Source organism: Malaya genurostris, chromosome 3 (assembly GCF_030247185.1).
Source record: "Malaya genurostris strain Urasoe2022 chromosome 3, Malgen_1.1, whole genome shotgun sequence".
NCBI classification, from domain to species: Eukaryota; Metazoa; Arthropoda; class Insecta; order Diptera; family Culicidae; genus Malaya; species Malaya genurostris.
This window is the reverse complement of record NC_080572.1, coordinates 253,229,218-253,248,418: the sequence shown is the minus strand read 5'-3', so window position 1 is coordinate 253,248,418 and position 19,201 is coordinate 253,229,218. Positions and strand designations below refer to the sequence as shown.

General features: G+C 37.3%; 1 protein-coding gene across 2 annotated transcripts in view; it reads right to left on the bottom strand.

The window, feature by feature from the left end:
• Window positions 1-19,201, bottom strand: part of LOC131439252 (PAN2-PAN3 deadenylation complex subunit PAN3) — a 72,915-nt gene that overhangs the window by 52,732 nt on the left and 982 nt on the right. For both annotated transcript variants that reach the window (XM_058610042.1, XM_058610043.1), the window contains exon 2: window positions 11,083-11,752. The gene's annotated coding sequence lies outside the window, so the exon portion shown is untranslated. The remainder of the gene's footprint in view (window positions 1-11,082; window positions 11,753-19,201) is intronic.

The following is a 19,201-nucleotide window of genomic DNA, read 5'->3' as shown; positions in this document are numbered from 1 at the left end:
TGGATTGAAATATTGCTGGTTTGTGGCCAGGATATTCGCCAACTATACTCTTTCTCTAAAAATAAGAGTTTATTTTAGCAAAGTAAATTCTCAATTTTAACTAATTTTATAGTTATTTTGAAAATTTTGTTGTTAAAATCAACTAATTCAAAAACAGTAATACGAATTAGGCGCAGAGCTAATTTCGGGCGTTCCGTGCAGTATATCAGTCAACTACAGAGCCCTTGGGTGCTTTGTGGCATAGATAATCTGGCTACTCGTGCCGCCAATTGTTTGTTTAATCCAGTAACGATTTTTCAAGTCGATACAGCGTATCGTATATCACAGCTGGTGCGGTAAGGCTAGACTGTGTGACGTGTGAAACTAAGTACTACGTTACTTAAAGGCCACCTAAACAATTCTGTTTGTTACAACGATAGACTGCCGAATAATCGCATTAAATCTTTCCGTTTTTCGACTGAGCAATTTCTTTTGATTTCAAAGGCTCATTTTTGTAGCTTTTTGATTTGGCTAAAACCAGTGGCGACTCGTCCTCATGTGCACCTTGTGCACTGCACAACCGTTCAAATTGAAGGAATTAACTGCATCCCCAGGCGCATTCAATTATTTTCGATTCTTTATTTATTCGATAAAAGCAGGTTGGATGGTCTATGACAGCCAAACGATCTTTTCATATCGCATGGCCGTAGCCATTACGTGGCGCTCGGAACTCGAGCACTTTGCCTTGTGCTCCGAAATTGCGTGTATTTACACACATCTCATATACATCTAACCTAAAATTTCAAGTATCTCTTGTCGCTGTCTTTTCCGTGCAGTTATGAGTTATTGCACAGATTCAAGAAGAGAAGGAATTATTCAACTCAGCCCTGAGATTTGTTGTTCTCTCTGCCACGTTGAGCTCTGTAAGCACTTGTAAGGACAACTCTAGGAGAGGTTTCAGTGGCTTATGCTTATGGCAGTTGAAAACAAATGGCTGTCTCAGTTGAAACAACGAAGCGGTTATAATGATGAAGTTATTAACAGATTCGCTTAGTCGGTGTTGAACAGTCGTTCGCACCGCACACGTATAGCTCTTGGCTCCTGGAAATTTTTTCTGGCTTCCTAGAGTTTCATTGATTCAAGGCTTCAGTCTTTTTCAAGGCTACCTGAATCACTAACAGTCTTTTTAAAGACTAACAATTAGTCAGCCTTTCTCAAGGCTATACAAAGAGTGATATTAGAGTGACTAAGTGATACAAAGAGTGATATTAGAGTGACTAAGAAATTAATCAGCCTTTTTTAAGGCTAGCTAGGAGTCTAATCGAAGACTAATTTAGCCTAGTTAATTTAATTTAAAATTTCATTCATTTCAAAAATGCCTGCGTTCAACCGGAAAGGCAACAAGCCTAAGGCTAAAAATAATTCAATACGGTATAAATTACAATCCGTTATTCAACATTTTTCTAATAACATTCACGATCTTATAGAATCTGAATGTAAAAATAAAAGACAACGGACGGATTTCCCTTCCGCTGATCCTATGCCGTCTAACAATATTAACGAGATTCTTCCTGAATCCGATTGTAGCGACATAGTAGAAAATTCTTCAAAAATTCCCAAAATGGACGCTTGTCGTTCTGGGAAGAAACAACAATCTATGCCACCAGTGACGGTGATGATTTCCGACTTCAAAGCATTCCGTACTGAGCTTTCTACTTTTCTTCCGGAAGTAAAAGTCTCATTTCAAATCGGATGAAGAGGAGAATGTCGAATCTTGGTTGATGGATTGGAAGATTACGAACGTCTTATCCGATATTTGTCCGAGAAACTTCATAAATTTTATTCATACGATATAAAATCAGACAGACCCTTCAAGGCTGTCTTGAAAGGCTCATGAAATGCTCAAAGTACCGATGAAATTAAAAATGAACTAAAAGAATTGCTTGGCTTTCCCCCTATCCAAGTAATACTTATGAAAAAAGAGCGAATGGTACTTCTAAACCACGCTCTGGAATTTCCTATGAACTTCACCTAATACACTTCAATCGAAGTGATGTAAACAATTTGAAAACTTTAGAAAAAGTACATTTCATTTCCCACATTAAAATTCATTGAGAACATTATAAACGGCATAATCGTATTCCAAACTTAACACAATGTCGTCGTTGCCAAGGCTTCGGCCATGGAACCAAAAACTGTCATATGGATATATGGTGTTTGAATTGTGGTAAATCGCATTCGAAAGACGTTTATCCAATAAATGAAACCACTGATAAATTTTCATGTTCAAATTGCGATGGAAATCATAAATCCAGTTATTTGAAATGTCCTGTCAGGGAAAAAATTTTAAACGCTCGTTCGCTTAGACAACAAGTCAAATCAACGACCTTAAATTTACAGTACATACCTGAAAATCAAAAAAACCGTTACAAATGCCACGCCTAATTCTTCTAAGGCACTTATTTCTTCGAATTTAAAACAAAAAACAGGTACGCCTTCCAATTCGTCTTCTAACGAAAACAATTTATTGACAGGTATATAAACCTCGTCATCATCTTCTTCTAATGTCAGTTACGCTAGTGTAACAGGCAGAAATCCACCACTTAATTCTTCTAATGTTAATAATCAAAACACAGGACCGCCTTGCAGTTCATCTTCTAACGAACACAATTTATTAATAGGTAGATCGGCCAAATCATCTTCTTCAAATGGCAGTCTACCTACAAATATTCCTTCAATGCCATTCGCTTCTTTAAATTAAGTTGATTTAGGCAATATAACTGAAAATAAAATGATCTACCTACAAGATCAACTTTTTCAAATGATCATCCGAATGAATTCGACGTCATCACTTTTTGAAGCATTTCAAATCGGATGGCAATTTGCAAATAATATTATAATGAATTTAACAGTGATGTTAAATAATTATTTGAATATTTTATATTGGAATGCTCGATCTTTAAAATCGAGTGAAGATGAATTTTATAATTTTCTCAAAGTTCACAAAATTCATATTGCCATTGTGACAGAAACTTTTCTTAAACCAAATGTTAAAATGAAAAGTAACACATTGAAAATCATGTGGGTCATGAAAATATTTTAGAAAATTCTGCGGACATCGACACAGCAATTAATAATTTGAATCATTACATTATCGAAGCTAGAAATCTTTCAGTTCCCAAAGCTCAAACTAAATTAAATTCTCCTATCATCGATGACAATTTTCAACTGCTCGTTTGGTTGAAGAATGTTCGTCGACGACAATATCAACGTTCTCGTTATCTTGCTATGAAAAACATAGTTAAGGATTTACAAAAAGAAATTAAACATAGATTTACTCTTTTGCGAAATGAAAATTTCGCTAAAGAAGTTGAACAAATTAAACCATATTCTTAACCCTTCTGGAAACTTTCTAAGGTTCTTAAGAAACCTCAGAAACCAATTCCTGCTCTCAAGGAAGGAAATCAAAAACTTCTTACAAATGGCGAAAAAGCTCAAACACTTGGTGAGCAGTTCGAGAGTGTCCACAATTTTAATTTGAACGTTGTGAGTCCTATTGAAAATGAAGTCTCACTGAAATATGATCATATTTCAACTAAAGTGTTATTACAAGATGACATTATTGAGACGAATTTGATGAAACTAAGTCAATTATTAGGAAACTTGAAAACATGAAGGCTCCTGGTAATGATGGAATTTTTAATATTCTTATTAAAAATCATCCCGATGTTGCCTTGAGACTCTTGGTTAAAATTTTCAACAAGTGTTTTTCATTAGCTTACTTCCCAAAAAGATGGAAAAACGCTAAAGTAATTCCTATCCTCAAACCTGATAAAAACCTAGCAGAAACATCAAGTTATCGACCAATTAGCTTACTTCTTCTATCAGTAAACTTTTTGAAAAAATTATCTTGTTGAGAATAATGTCTCATATAAATGAGAATTCAATTTTTTTTTACCAGAGCAGTTTGGATTTCGTCATGAACATTCAACTACTCATCAACTTGTAAGAGTAACGAACATGATAAAAGCAAATAATTCTTCTGGGTTATCCACTGGAGTTGCTCTTCTAGACATAGAAAAAGCATTCGACAGTGTTTGGCACAAAAGTTTAATAGCAAAAATGTCTGATTTCCAGTTTCCTATTTATTTGTTGGAAAGTAACCATAGTTATAAAAAAAAACAACACCAGATTATATAGTCAAAGCAATAACGAATCGAACAAATCTACCTTTGTATTTATTTTGTGATAATATGAAGCACTGTTTACGAAATTTGGTGGCTGGTAGATAAAGAGGCAGCCCAAACGGTGTAGGATCCGAGTTCTTATATCTTGGAACACTAGTGACATGCGATAATGATATAAGCCGCGAGGTAAAAAGGCGTGTTGCAGCTGCTAATAGGGCTTTCTAGGGGCTCCGTAACCAGCTGAAGTCTCGTAGCTTGCACACACGCACCAAATTTGCTCTATACAAGTCGTTGATACTACCTGTTGTCCTATACGGCCGCTTAGCACAGTCGTTGTAGGAAACAGATGTTCGGCGTCTTTGAGAGAAAAATTATGCCCTCAATACTCGGCGGCAAAGAAGATAATGGAGAATGGCGCAGACGCATGAACCATGAGCTGTACCAAGTATACAAAGATGCGGACATTGGAAGGCTTATAAAACACGGCGGACTACAGTGGGCTGGACACGTAGCAAGAATGCCGGAAGAGAGAATGGCCTTTCAGCAGAGAACCCGGGAGAGGTCGTCGACTGCGGGGTGGACCTCGCACTCGCTGGCTGTGCTCAATCGAAGAGGATGCACGTGCAGCGGGAGTACAGCGCGAACGGAAAACGGCGGCTCAAGATCGAGTATCCTGGAAATCTACAATTCGTTCGGTCATGATCCGAAGACGGGATGTGCATCATTAAAGTAAAGTAAGTAATTTATCCTTGTAAAATCATTCTGTTAAAACACTCAAACGAAAAGTTAATGGAAGTAAGTAAGTTTACGAAGTTTACCTCCTGCTCCAAAGACCTCCTAACAGAGACAAAGTCGATTTTTAACCGTAAAACCTTTTTTATTGTTTGATGCCTTTTGAAAAAAAAAATTTTTTTTTCAATGCCTTCAAAATAGGCTTCCGTTTCTGCAGTGACCTCAGCATTCGATGAAAAATTTTTTCTCTGGAAGTTGTATCCGAAAACATGCAGTAATTTTTGGTAGGACCATAAGACCTTTCATTTGACCCTAAGATTGGGAATAACGGTTTCGAGTCCAGTTTACAACATTTTTTAAGGTTTTTGTTCCGCCAGTTTAAGTGACGGTATACAATATTGAACACACTTTGCCCTATAACTTCTGAACCGGAAGTAGGATCCGGATAAAATTCAGGAATTCCACATGGAACCGTGAGACCTTACATTTGAATCTAAGTTTGTGGAATGGATCAAACCATCGCTGAGAAAAGTGAATGAGATCCTTTTTGGTATATATGACCACAATTTCCGGTGCTTCCGGAACCGGATACCGGGTACCAGGATAGAAATCGGTTTGTTTAGTTGCCTACTGATAATGGCTATCGATTTGTGTAGTTTTGAGACCAGTTAAGAATTTTTTTTACGTTTTTTGATTTGTCGTTTTAAGTGACGGTGTACAATATTAAACACACTTTACCCTATAACTCCAGAACCGGAAGTCGGATTCGGATGGAATTCCGTATGGAACTATGCGACCTTTCATTTGAATCTAAGTTTGTCAAAATCGGTTCAGCCATCTCCGAGAAAACCTAGCGAACTCACGATCCCCGTCCCTGTCCACCATCTTCATTGGAACTAACAAGATCTTTTTTTTTGTCACTAACTTTTTCGTTCCATCTTCCCTGTCTTTTCACCATCTCGATGGCAACTAATTAGATCTTTGTCGTTTCAGACATTTTGTTCCCACTTCCCCTCTTTACCACGTTTTCCACAATATTTACTTCTCTTTCATTCTCTTCGGCAATATCATCATCACTGCCCACGGAAGACCGCTCCAGTCGATGACCACCATGCGCCGGGCCTTCGTAGCCTGGGGGTGTTTAACGCGGACCCACACGGACCGAAGGATGCGGCCAACATGGATATTCACCAACGCCATATGGAAGACCCTCATGCAATATTCAATTCACCGGCCACTGCCGATCGTCAGCTGAAAGCTGAATTCTCGAGAATCCGCTACCCCGATACTACATAACATAATGATACTATTCTAGTTTTAGGTTAGTCGTAATTAATATTAGTAAATACCCTTGGCATCTTAGAGCTTAAGCAGTGTGCCTTAAAATTATATTACAATATTGAATAAAAAAAAACTAGTGAGATTATTTGACACACACACACACATTGCTCAGCTCGATGAACTGAGTCGAATGGTATATGACACTTGCCACTCCGGGCCAATTTTTACTAGTCGGTTTTTCAAGTGATTGCATAACCTTTCTATATGAGAAAGGCAAAGAAGTCTGTTTACAAACAGTACCGCTGAACTGTCAAAATGTGTTCATCCGATTGAGGTTAGCAGTAACGGTAAAAAACCTAATTAGGTTTTGCACGAACATGACGAAACCTCACAAAAATGAACTAATTTTGACAGCTATCAGTGGTTTGTTTATGTGTTCATTCTAATTTGAATACGTGTTGATATATAGATATGTAAACAAACCGCTGATAGTTGTCAAAAGATGAACTTGATTCATCGGCAGTTCATTCGTGTCGTCATCGTGCAAAACCTAATTGCAGGGTTGTTACGAAAAATTTCAAAATCAAAACGCGCGAAGTCAAAAACTAAAACGCGTTAAATCCGCGCGAAATTGAAAACTGAAACGCGCGATGTTCGAGTGAAGCGTTAGACAACTATTTATATGCAGGTGATAATTTCCGCAGAACTTGAAAATTCACTTAAATATAATTTAAAAATCTGCATAAGTTTGTCATATGAACGCAATAAGGAGTGTATCGATAAGTAGTTAGCAACATTCAAACAGTTATTACTCTGAAATGGCTTAATTTTTGCAGCGTGTTTTGCGGTGACATGTTTGTTTACATTTTAATAAAAGCTTCGCAATCGATTGTTTTCGGTACGGTTTATCGTTTCAATGATGAGTCGAATTGATCCGGAAACGCGAAAGAAAATTCTGCACACTTGGTGCTCAGAAAGTGGTGTCACGAACAACGGAATTGCAAAACGGGTGAAAGTGCACCACACCAGCGTCAAAAATATTATCGAGAAGTTCGGTAAGACCCTTTCCATGGAGGATTTGCCCCGATCCGGTAGGAAAACGAGTCCCAGCCAGCCGGGACTTAAAAGTGGTTGAGTACATCAGGAAAAACCCATCGGCGTCGACGCGGGATTTGGTCAAGCAGTTCAACACCAGCATCGGGATGATTCAACGGATCAAAGTTCGGAGCTCCCTGAAAACGTACAAGAAACAGAAGGTGCCGAGAAAGTCTCTGGTACAGCAAGCTCAGGCCAAAACAATAGCGCGAAAACTGTACGGATGCATCCTGATCGACGACGAAACCTACGCCAAGGAAGACTCTCGAGCGCTGCCCGGACTGCAATATTATACGAAATCGGTGTACCAGGACCTGGACGACGCTGACACCACGGTGGCGATGGAAAAGTTTGGGCAGAAGGTGTTGGTCTGGCAAGCAATTTGTACCTGTGGTTTGCGGTCGTCGATTTTCTTCACGAAGGGCACAATTAACGCCAAGGTGTACGAGGAAGAATGATTAAAGTAGAGAATGCTGCCACTGTACAGAAAGCATAAGGCTCCTCCTCTCTTCTGACAGGATTTGGCTTCAGCCCACTACGCCAACTCCGTTCTACAGTGGTTGTCAAAAAATAATGTACAATTCGTGGAAAAGGACATCAGCCCACCGAACTGCCCGGATCTTCGGCCAATTGAAAGGTATTGGGCAATTGTCATGCGGAACTTTCGGAAGGAAGGTACAGTGTCCCAAAACATGCAGGAGTTCAAAAAAAAAAAAACTGGACAGCTGCCACCAGGAAAGTCACAAAAGTAACTGTGCTGAATTTAATGAAGAATGTCAAGTCCAAAGTGCGAGCGTTTCACAGAAACTAGGATTTTCTTCAATATAATCAGTGAAATGCATAAAAATGTAATTTTTCTACAATATATCGAAAACTGATGTCAAAATATGTCTCTTTTTATTCAATAATCAATGTTGCTAACTACTTTTTGATACACTCCTTAAGTAAGTCCGCATACAACATGTCACTTCAAAAAATCCCATGAAAATGATTGCATTTTTATTCTACAGCTTCTTCGATGCTTTGTTAATTAATAAAAAATAAAAATGCTTACAATTGTGATATTGAAAGAAGTTAAACAGATTTCCGCGAAAAAATTTTTTTTTGCTTCAACATCTTGCTCGGTCAGCATTTCCTTCTTGGTAAGAAAAATTTTAAGGTAGACCATATCAAGATGATCTGATTTACTCTTTTTACTTTCAGTTTCAATTTATAATAGAGCCTTCTCTTGTTGTCAGATTTTGCTCTGAATGCCTTTCTTTTCCTCCTCATCTTTTGCTCTTTTCTTTGGATCAGGGAAAGCCCACTGGAATTAGTATCGGTCAAACTTGTTCTCCAGCAGGCATAAAACCTCCTCATCTTTTGCATTAATACATTAAAATCATCCAAATGATACATTTCCTTAAATCTAGTGCTTCTATAGTAACTAAATCTAATGAGATAGTAACATAAGAAACGATTTCTTGATAACATTACGTGATAAATAAAAGTCGAAAGAATTGAAACATTTTTTAAATACGCAGCACATGCTAGCAATGTGCTCGTGATATTCATAATAATGATAATCCATAATAACAACATAGGGAACCCGAAGAAAAAAAATAGGATCGAAGATTACGACATCGAATGCCAAATTGTAACAATTGCAATTACTCGGAGCAATCGATCTGCGACTGAAGTAGGTCTGCCACAAAACTAGTCTTACAAACATCTTGATGGACAAATAATAAATTGAGACCAATCAGTAATCAGCGGTCATGGTAACTCGGTAAGTTTAAAGGATATCTCCATGGAAGACGTCGGAGAGCTAATCGGACAAATTTGCGTTGAATCGCTTCAATGCGTTGGATATCGTTTTGGTAATAAGGTGACCAAATAACCGCAGCATATTCCAGTTAGTGAAATAAAGCGCAATATGGAGCTTACAAGCATTTTTTCAGTAACGCGAATAATGAATACTAATAGCTTAGAGGTTTAGAACATAGTAAGCTCTATTTGCTCTTTAAAATTTAACTTAGATTCCAGAAGAACACCCAGGTTCTTAACAAACGATGCGCGTTCGAGAATAGTTTGTGAAATATCACAGTCGGACTTGAATACAGACTTTTTGTTACTAAGAGATGACGGAGCATTTAGTAGCATTTAAAACCATTTTGAAATATGAAATATGAAAGTCATCGGTAAACGATAGTTTCATACAGTTGATTGAAAAATTTAGATCGTTGAGATACAATAAAATTAATAACTGTCCAAGGTGACTTCCTTAAGGAACTCCAGAGGTAAAAGCAAATGGTGAGGTTGTACAAGCTTCTATTTCCAATATCATTCCATGACCAGTTAGATGTGATCGAAGCCAATTCAAAAATAATTCGTTTAATCCCAATCTACTTAATTTGAAGATCGTTATGTGATGATTAATTTTGTCGAACGCAGCAGCAAAATCGGTGTATATAGAATATACTTGTAGTCGTGCTTGTAAAGAACGTATGATGAAGGAAGTGTAGGTTACTAAATTTATGGAAGGCTTTGGCATGGATCCATGCTGAGTCTCAGATATGTAGTCAGAGCAACTATGTGTTATAAAATCCAGAACTTTAATTTCAAACATCTTCGATACAGCGCACAAAGCATCAATTCCTTGTTCACATAGGATTTCTTCTATATTTCAGGAAAAATTCCAGAACGCAAAGAACAATTGAAAATGTTGGATAGTGGAATCAGCAAACTGTTAGAACAATTTCTTATCACCACGGATGGAATCCCAGAACTTTTTCTTTTTTTCTTGTCAGACTTCGCTTCGTAAGCCTGTAGTGCAAATTTTGCTTCAAAAATGCGATTTTATCATACTCAAAATTTTTGATTATATTATTGAAGAATAGCATTTCATTTATTACGTTCTTTGCATTATTGAATGTGTTTTCACTGAGACGATATCTTCCCTCAGACATCAATATCCTTGAGTGTGAAAATCTTTCGATTTCTGTATTGGAATAGGAAAACGCAATCACATATATCGAAAAGTTTTTAAAATGCCTGATAACAGCTCTGTTGAAATAGCAATTTGTCTCACTCGAGATCGAAAAGCATAAAATCTAAATTTTGTCCACTGAACATTTTCTAGAACCGCCTTCTAGTAAATTTTGGTTTTATCAAGGTGAAAATTCACCAATTCGGCCAGCTCGGCCAATTGCTGAAATGTTCGTCTATCTTTAATTTTTTAGGGTTTTATAAAACTCACAAGCTTCAAAAATTTGCAAAGAACAAATAATTCACAAATGTGGAATGATTTGAATTTAAATTGAACGCACAATTTTTCATTTCACCATTTGAACGAATAAATCGAATCTCTCTTTCTCTCTCTAGCCAACTGACACAAATGATAGATGTGATAGATGGACGAGCTGAGATGAATATGCGTACGTTTACCGTAACTGTACATTTTCGCAACAATGGTTAGGAAGTTCGGTGGGAGAGGCGAAGATGAGTGCTATGAAAAAATTTCTACTGTTGAGCTGTTTATTGTATACATCACCATCGAATTAACCCATGCAAGTCCTATTGTAATATTTTCAGTTCTTAAGTAGAATTTTTAGTTTCGAGATTTGCTCTTACTTTAGTTCCAAACATTTGATTTCGAATGAGAGCGGAATTGAGCCCTAGGAATATATCCCGACAAATCGCAAAAGTCTAGAATAAAAAAAACACCAAGACCGCAATGGGTTCGGGGCCACCGCTAACGATTCAAACCGAGTGCGCTTGGTGCACGGTTGGCTTGTGTGTGGGAACGAAACAAGGTCATTGTACATACCTGAATTTCTTTCTTTCCTCGCACGCGTTATGGGATCAGTCCTCAACGAGAAACCGTGGCTCCGGTTTGCCAGCCTGCGGTTTCTGCCGTTGTTCCAGTTCGGTTGGCTGGGGCTATACTGTAACTGGCCTGCCACCTCCAAAAAGTCCGGATCAAGCCGGTCCGCACCGTCGCCAGTTTGATCAGCTATTCCTTTACCCCTGGCTCCCAACGGTCACGATCCGTGCTTGTTTTCTTTTTTTTTCTTTCTCTCGGCACCGCACTTCTTCACACTTCACCACTTTCCCACAACTTGTGTGCAGAAGAAGCAAGCAGCTGAGCCAGATTCAACCAACCGAGTCGATATCTCGTTGTTTTGACTTAATCCCGACTTTTGTTTTTCACTTCACTGATCCGCACTGTTCACCCCTTCTTCATAATCATTAACATCATCATCGTCATCGTCACCTTCACCAAAACATCATCACCAGTGGAGCAAGACGAATTTCGAGCGCATGATAATCATTTTCAGCAACGTAAAGCGAAAAAAAATCATCTGATCGTTGTTTTGTCTTCTCTATTTTCCCGTTTCCTTTTCGCTGCACTTCTCACTATTAGGCGACTACCTCCTCCTCCTCTTCCGTCGTCTTATATTAACCAAAGTCTTGTTTTATTATTGCCTTCTCATTACCTACGTTTCGAGTTGAGTTGAAACAGAAACAACAAACACACTTGTATAACTAACTACCACAACTACCAGCAAATCGTTACTAGCAGGTATCACACCAACACACACTACGGCCGGTTGTCGTGACGTGATAGCCAATTCCCTCAATCCGCAATCTGTGCAAGCAATGTTTAGCTCAGCAGTCCCCAGCAATAGGTCGGTACGAACTACAAACTAAGCGCAATGGGCACAAGGGTGTACGGGTGTGTGTGTGTTATGCGGAAGGGTTGGAGGCTACAGTGTCTACGAAGTATGGCAGAAATTGGCACGGCAGGCGAGCCTTCACCCATGTGAACGGTGGTCGATGCTGTTGATGCTGTGACCTTATGGAACTCGTAAATATTGTGAGATGAGTTTTCGAAGCCGTGGCCAATGAGCCGTGGTATGGTTAGTGAGCCTCGATGGCAAGGTAGAGCCTTTGCAGTTGCGATATGATTTTCTGATGTGCCCTTCCAATCGGAACATTCATTCGGGTTCGGTATCGGGAGGATTGTGACAGTAAATTCTCACTTTCTGCCTTATGACCAGTATGTGTTTTCGATTCTAGGCGCCAGAAGATTATGGCTGCAGTTTCCAACTGCCACGATTTTCTGGTCTTATTTTGAGTTTTCTACCGATTAAAATCATCAGAGCTCGTAAAAAACTGTAAGCCGAAGACCGATCAAATTTAACCACCAACTATTTAAATATAAATCCAATTCTATCGTGAGCAATTTCAGAAATGTGTAACAGATCAGAAGACTTCACAAATTCCGATTCGGACGAAACTATGTACTGTGTATTCAATATGACAAACCGCTTATTTTCCACCACGGATGGAGTGTCCAATCTAATTCAAGACTGACTTTTGAAAAGGCGGGTGGGTAATGTCAGAGACATAACTGGATGTCGTGAATACAAAAAAACAACTGACATGTTCCTTAACAGTTCCGAATATCAATTAGTTGAGCAATTGTATGAATGCAAGCATTCCCCTTTTTCACATTTTTCGCAAAAACAAAGAAGGCTTCACTTGATCTCGATTACTGTGAATTTCACACAGCGAAAAGTGCACAAATCTAATTTAACTGTTCTAGATTTGCACTAAACTGACGATATTTACCTTCGATTTGCGAGCAAGAAATCCTAATAGTTCTTTAGAAAACTTATAGAGCCATTAGAACGGCTGATTTTGTGTGATGCTCTCCACCGTTGTCCTCTTTTCGTTGTTTTTTTTCACCAATGCAAACAACTGGCTGCTGTGACGTAATCTCTTTTGTCGTAAGCGAAACTAGCTTTGCAAACGACACAGTACATCTTTCGTTTGTAGCTTTTTCACTAATGGGCGGTACTAACGGCAATAAAAATAGCCGCATACAGAATTTTAATGTCGATTATTTCATTTCGGATTTGCATAATTCATTTGAAGAAACTAGAATGCTGTACGGGATTCTTTCCTGCCTTTCAGAAGGACCAAAATGGGGAAATCACTACGATATTAAGCACTGTTCGGAACATTTTTCTCGAACGATTTGTTGAACAGCAGCAGATATTTTGTTCTCTTCCTCAGAACGCGTTCTGATTGGCTGGTGTTGACATGAGTCAACTGAGACAGGTTTTTCAATAGTGTACTATTTAAATACTTCAATACTATTGCTATACACATTTAAGTTCAAAAATTTCTATTCTATTGGTAGTTAGATTATATAAATCCTTTCACAGATCATTGAGCTATAAGCTTTCAAAATACGAGAAAGGCAAACGCGCCTTATGAATTATCCTCTTTGATACTCGTTTATACCAAACTTTTCAGAAAAGTTTAATTTTGAATTATTTGAAATTATGTCAAACAACTGAAAATTTTATCAAAAAATTGTGATCATATTTCTGATGGCATGTAGCAAAAAATATGCTGATTCGTAAGATACAACAAGAGATATTCACGATTAAAAGCTTATCACTCTCTCAGAGGGTAAATTTTGAAAAGGCACCCCATAGTAAAGTAAGTCGTATTCACGACAAAAGGCGTAGGAATTTCGGTTAGTACCTTGTTCATATTGTAGTAGCACGGAAACTGTTAGATGTACAAAAATAGTGTCGAAGAAGAAGAAGTTGTAAGATTGGGCACTTTCAAAAATACAAACTGAAATAAAGGGTGATTTTAGGGAGGCATAGAATTGAATTTAAAAACAAAACAACAAATTTGAGAAAATTTATAAAATCTTCATTGGAATCGATAGAACGATCAATATAATTCAATGTTTGAAGATGATTTCATCCAAATGTTGGCCGCGGCTTCGCTTTAGGTGGACCATGCGCAAGGTCCAATTATGGCACACACATCGGCCGGTATTTCACGAATAATGCCATCGGCCCATAATCCACACTAAACAGTGACTTTTTTTTGGGATGCATTGATAGCTCTTGCAATACTTCTGATTTTCACTCTAGATGTAGCAATTTTGCTTGTTGACGTATCTATTCAAACAGAAATGAGCCTCGTCGCTGAACACTATATAAATCAAACTGTGTCTCAATTGAAATGTAAAAAAAAATTAATCAAAACTTATTAACTAGGAAAATACCGTAAATTCAATCATGAAAAGTTTCATATTACTACATCACTTAACATGTAACATCATACAAAAATGTAACAAAAGAGAATCAATAAATATTAAACGTAAAAACAATGTCGTTGAACACAATTTTTCGATGAAAAAGATCTTCCTTCAACTTTACCAGTGCCACCTTTGCGTTTGACAATGACACAAGACATGATTCAAGCGTGATCTGTCAGAAACAGTGTTGCCAAAAAGATACCAGCAAAAAATCATCCTTTTAAAAGTCGAATACTTTTTCAAGAATTGAAAACCTTCGTCTAGTGGTGTGATAATGCCTTTCCTTGCCATTCAAACAGTCTCATGAAAACATATTTCCATCAGGATAATATTCAACACGAATATGGATTGATTTTTGACACAAATTCATTTAGATTGATTCGGTTTACAAGTTAACAACTCTGAGCTACAGCGCTTATATCCGTTGCATATTCGACAACATTCTCGAAACCAAAACTATCAGTTTGAACTTGATCACTGGTCACTTCCTGAAACAACGTCATTTATACGATTATATCTTTGGAATCGGGAGTATCTGCGATCTGATTTTCGAACTTGAATAGTAACTATCAAACGAGCTTAGGATTGTTGAAATTGAATCCGCCATTTCAGAGAAAATTGCGTTTTGTCGGTTGCGTTGCCTATTTTTTCCAGGACGATGATGGAGCAACGAAAACTGTGAATGATCGATCGTTAACGAGCCATGAAAGATGATTTTGTGATGCTCAACGTTTGTGAAAATGGTTTGAATGACTACTGGTTTCAACAGGACGGTGCAACATGCCATACAACTCGACTAACAATCGATTTGTTACGACCATTGTTCCCCGGACGAATCATATCGAAAAACGGTGACTTTGACTGGTCCCCGAAATAACCCGATTTGACGCCACCAGATTTTTTTTGTATTTGAAATACAAGGTATACGCAGATAAGTCAAGAACCATAGCTCAACTCAAGGACAACGTGAAATCGACGCCATATTGAGCGATACATAGGCCAAAATGATGAAAAACATAAAAAAGGGCACATTTTGTACTCGCGATATCATTTTCAAAAACCGTTTTCGTTTATTGATCAGAGCAGCCCGAAAGCTGACCCAGAGTCGCCCAAACAACGTTTAATATGTTTGTTTTAGCAACCTGAGGTCGCTCTAGAGCGGACTCCAATCGCGTAGTTTCGCTCTGAAAATTTTTTCGGTTCGGACCACGCATCCAGCCGAGTTTGTTTATTTTATCTTTTTTTCATGAGTTGTTGTTTAGGGCGCGTAAAACGTGTTCGTTTTACTCGGAGTCAGAGTAGCCCGCGTCTAGGTTCAAAAACGAAAACGGTATTAGATTTCCAAAAATATCGCTAGTACATTCGTGTTTGTGGAAATCGATAAAATCCTCTTTGAGAAAATTGAGTGAGTTTCGTTTTAGAGTTTTTGACCACTATTTCCGGTACTTCTGGAACCGGGAAATTGGAACCAGAATTGCCGAAGTCGGTTCGTTTAGCCAAATCTAGATGAATTTTACCCTTTTTAGCATCGTCGCCCTAAATGACGGTGTGCAATTTTAAACACACTTTACCCTATAAAAGCATGATGAAATTCAATAGCAATCTATGGGACTATGAGATTTTTTATTTTATGAGTGATATTGTTTGACACATACTCACACACATACATAGCTCGGCTCGATGAACTGTATCGAATGATATAGAACACTTAGCCCTCTGGGCCAATTTTCACTAGTCAAGTTTTCAAGTGATTGCGTAAACTTTCTATATTAGAAAGACAACAAGTGTACTTTCATTGAAAAGCATCGTTATCATGACAAATTGAATAAAAGATTTACAAATTTACATTTTTTTACCTGAAAAATATAGATTTAAATGTGGCAAACCTGAACGCTATACGAAATTAAGCAAAGCACGCTGCGAACGGAGCAAAGCCGCACGTATCGACGTGTACCAGTTTTGCAACGTCATTTTGAATGACGATTTAAATGTTTTGACACTCATCACCCTATAATTTCGAAACCGGAAGTCGGATCTGGATGAAAGTGCACAGTATATTTAATGACAATGAGTGCTTTAATTCGAATCATGATTCGTGAAAATCGGTTTAACCGTTGCTGAGAAATTGAAGTGAGATTCGTTTTTAGAGCTTTTCTTCACTATTATCGGTGCTTTCGGAAGTGGAAACCGGGGAGTAGTAGTCCCAAAGTAGATTTATATATACACTAACTAACAAGATTTACTAATTACATGAATTTAGCAGTAAGTTTTATAAAAATGGGCACCTTGTTTCGCCATCGCTTGCGAAAAAATATTCATGAAATAGAAAGTTTTCGCTAATCGCACTGGAACACAGGAACCGGAAGTCGGACCTGGATGCATACATACACAGACATTTTGGGATCTGTTTGAACTGAGTTGAATGGTATATATACCATTGGCTCTGCTTGAGTGTTGGATTTTTTTTCAATGAGAAAATTTTTTAGAAAGCCCAATCGATTTGCTACCACTTATTTTTCGACATAATTGTTCTACCAATAACAGTTTCCGAGCAATTATGTTTCAAGAAACCTTTCCTGCAACGATACATACACCTTGTTTAAAAATAAGTCTTCCATTAAATTGAAGAAACCTCCATCCGGGCAAAACAAAATAATTTGTCATATTGAAGAGCTGGAGGAAGTCGTAATATGATTTTTTCACATTTTCAGCTGGTAGTTTCTAGAATTGCTTTCCTATAGATTGTGAGTCAGGCACTGAGATGAGATCATCTCAATAAAGTTAGCTATTCTAAGTACCCTTCGAGATTACTTGACAGTTTCATTTGCATTTAGAATTTGCTGTTTAGAATATTTTCTCTAAGTCGGATATCAACACATGCACGCTTAAATTTTGTTGCTGAAACTTGGCAGAATAATTTGCCGAACTTTGATCAACTGGAGCAAATGATGGAATCCTGCAACCTCAAAATTTGAAAATGTCAATTTTAACTATGCTGTTTTTTGGCAAACGTATTTGTGGAAAAAAAGAGGTTTTGGTTTTCTTATGCATAACACGTCGGTCAAAATACTCCCGGTTTGACAAACAAAATAACTGTTTTTCTAAATTTTCTTGAAGAGTAATGCAATCGTTCCAACGTTTCTGCAGCACTTTTATACAACGAATTCTTTCTTAAGCGTTTCAATCGAAGCGATGATCTCCTCATTCGATGCAGACCTCTTTCCAATAAAATATTTTTTTTAATCAGAGAACAGAATAATGTCGCTGGGAGCTAAACCTGGCGAATATGATGAATGCGGTACCTATTCAAGTTTCAATTGATGGAATTTAGCCATCGTAACGATAGGTTATTTTTGATTAGCGGATTTGATTTTGATTTTTTTAGAGAGGAGAGAGGAAGAATTTTTTTCTTGCCAATTTTTTTTTCAATAGGCATCTAAATGTTTGAGGACCGATGGGTCAAGTATATCGCTCTAGATGGAGATTATACTGAAGAATAAAAAAGTTATCACGGCAAAAATTGACTTTTTCTTTGTTAGGCCCGGGACTACACATTCCATGTAGTATGTGTATTAGGACAACTGATAAAAAAATCTCACTGTATGCAGATAGTGATTTTGCCTTCGATAATATTGTAGACAATGTTATTTCAGGGTAAATGTGAAAAAGCGAACAAGAATATAAATTGATTTTTGGAACCCTTTCAGTGAAACCACCGCATAATAAATTAACGGCTATAGTTAGTAAAATGTTACCTTCTTTTAACATATAAAAAATCCGGCCTAGTATTCGCTCAAACTTTGAAAAACTGTTCCGAGTGTCATATACCAATCGATTTAGTTCGACGAACTGAGCAAATGCCTGCGTATGCATGTATGTGTGCGCAATATGAAGCGGTGAGTTTCTCAGAGATGGCTGGACTTCCAAGAAGTATTTACATTATTGTTCTTAGATTTTATAATTACTTTTCGAGATATCCAAACTTTTATGCAAAACAAAATGGCAGTGTTTTAACAATATCGGTTCCAATTAACATTGTAAACAAAATATGTTTTGAGACTTAAATTCTACACACTAATAGCTATCCATCAAGCTATAGATTGTTCAAATCCGTTAAATTTTAACGGAGATATCAATATTTTTGAGCAAGAAATATTTCATGACATAATTAAAATTGTTAGTAATCCACCTTGAAGTGAGGATAAAGTTCTAATTGACCTATATTGCGTGAAAGAGAATTAATTTCTTCGGAGAAGTTGTAGACCATATTACGAGTGGTCGATTATGAGAATCCGTCAACATTTCTCGGAGATACCGATTTTTTTTTGCCATATCCCAATAGCAACAGGGTTTTGAACGAAGAACGATGCTTGGAATTAAAATTAGACATAATTTTCAATATAATCGTTTCCAAGCGATTTTCAGCATAGTATATTTGCTCTATTTCTCTGATCGGGGAGATGAATGATCACAGGGTTAAATAATATATCATTATAAAATGTTAATAAATTAGCAACAAGATCTCCATACATTTCGTAGTTTAATCAATTACTAATTTCGGCAAATCTCCGATGAATATAAATTTAATACACAAATTCACAAGCATTCTAGCGTATCAAAAACTATTTGCAAAATAAAACTATTTGCAAAATAAATGACAGCAATCAGTACGCCATGGAATTTCTGATTGTTACTTCCTTCGATACCAAATGTAATGCTGATGGACACATACTATCAAGGTTGAATGGTAACCCTAATGTTGAAATGAAAAAAAAAAGTTTCGGAGCTAATTGGCCCCAAATCAGGTTTGGGAAAG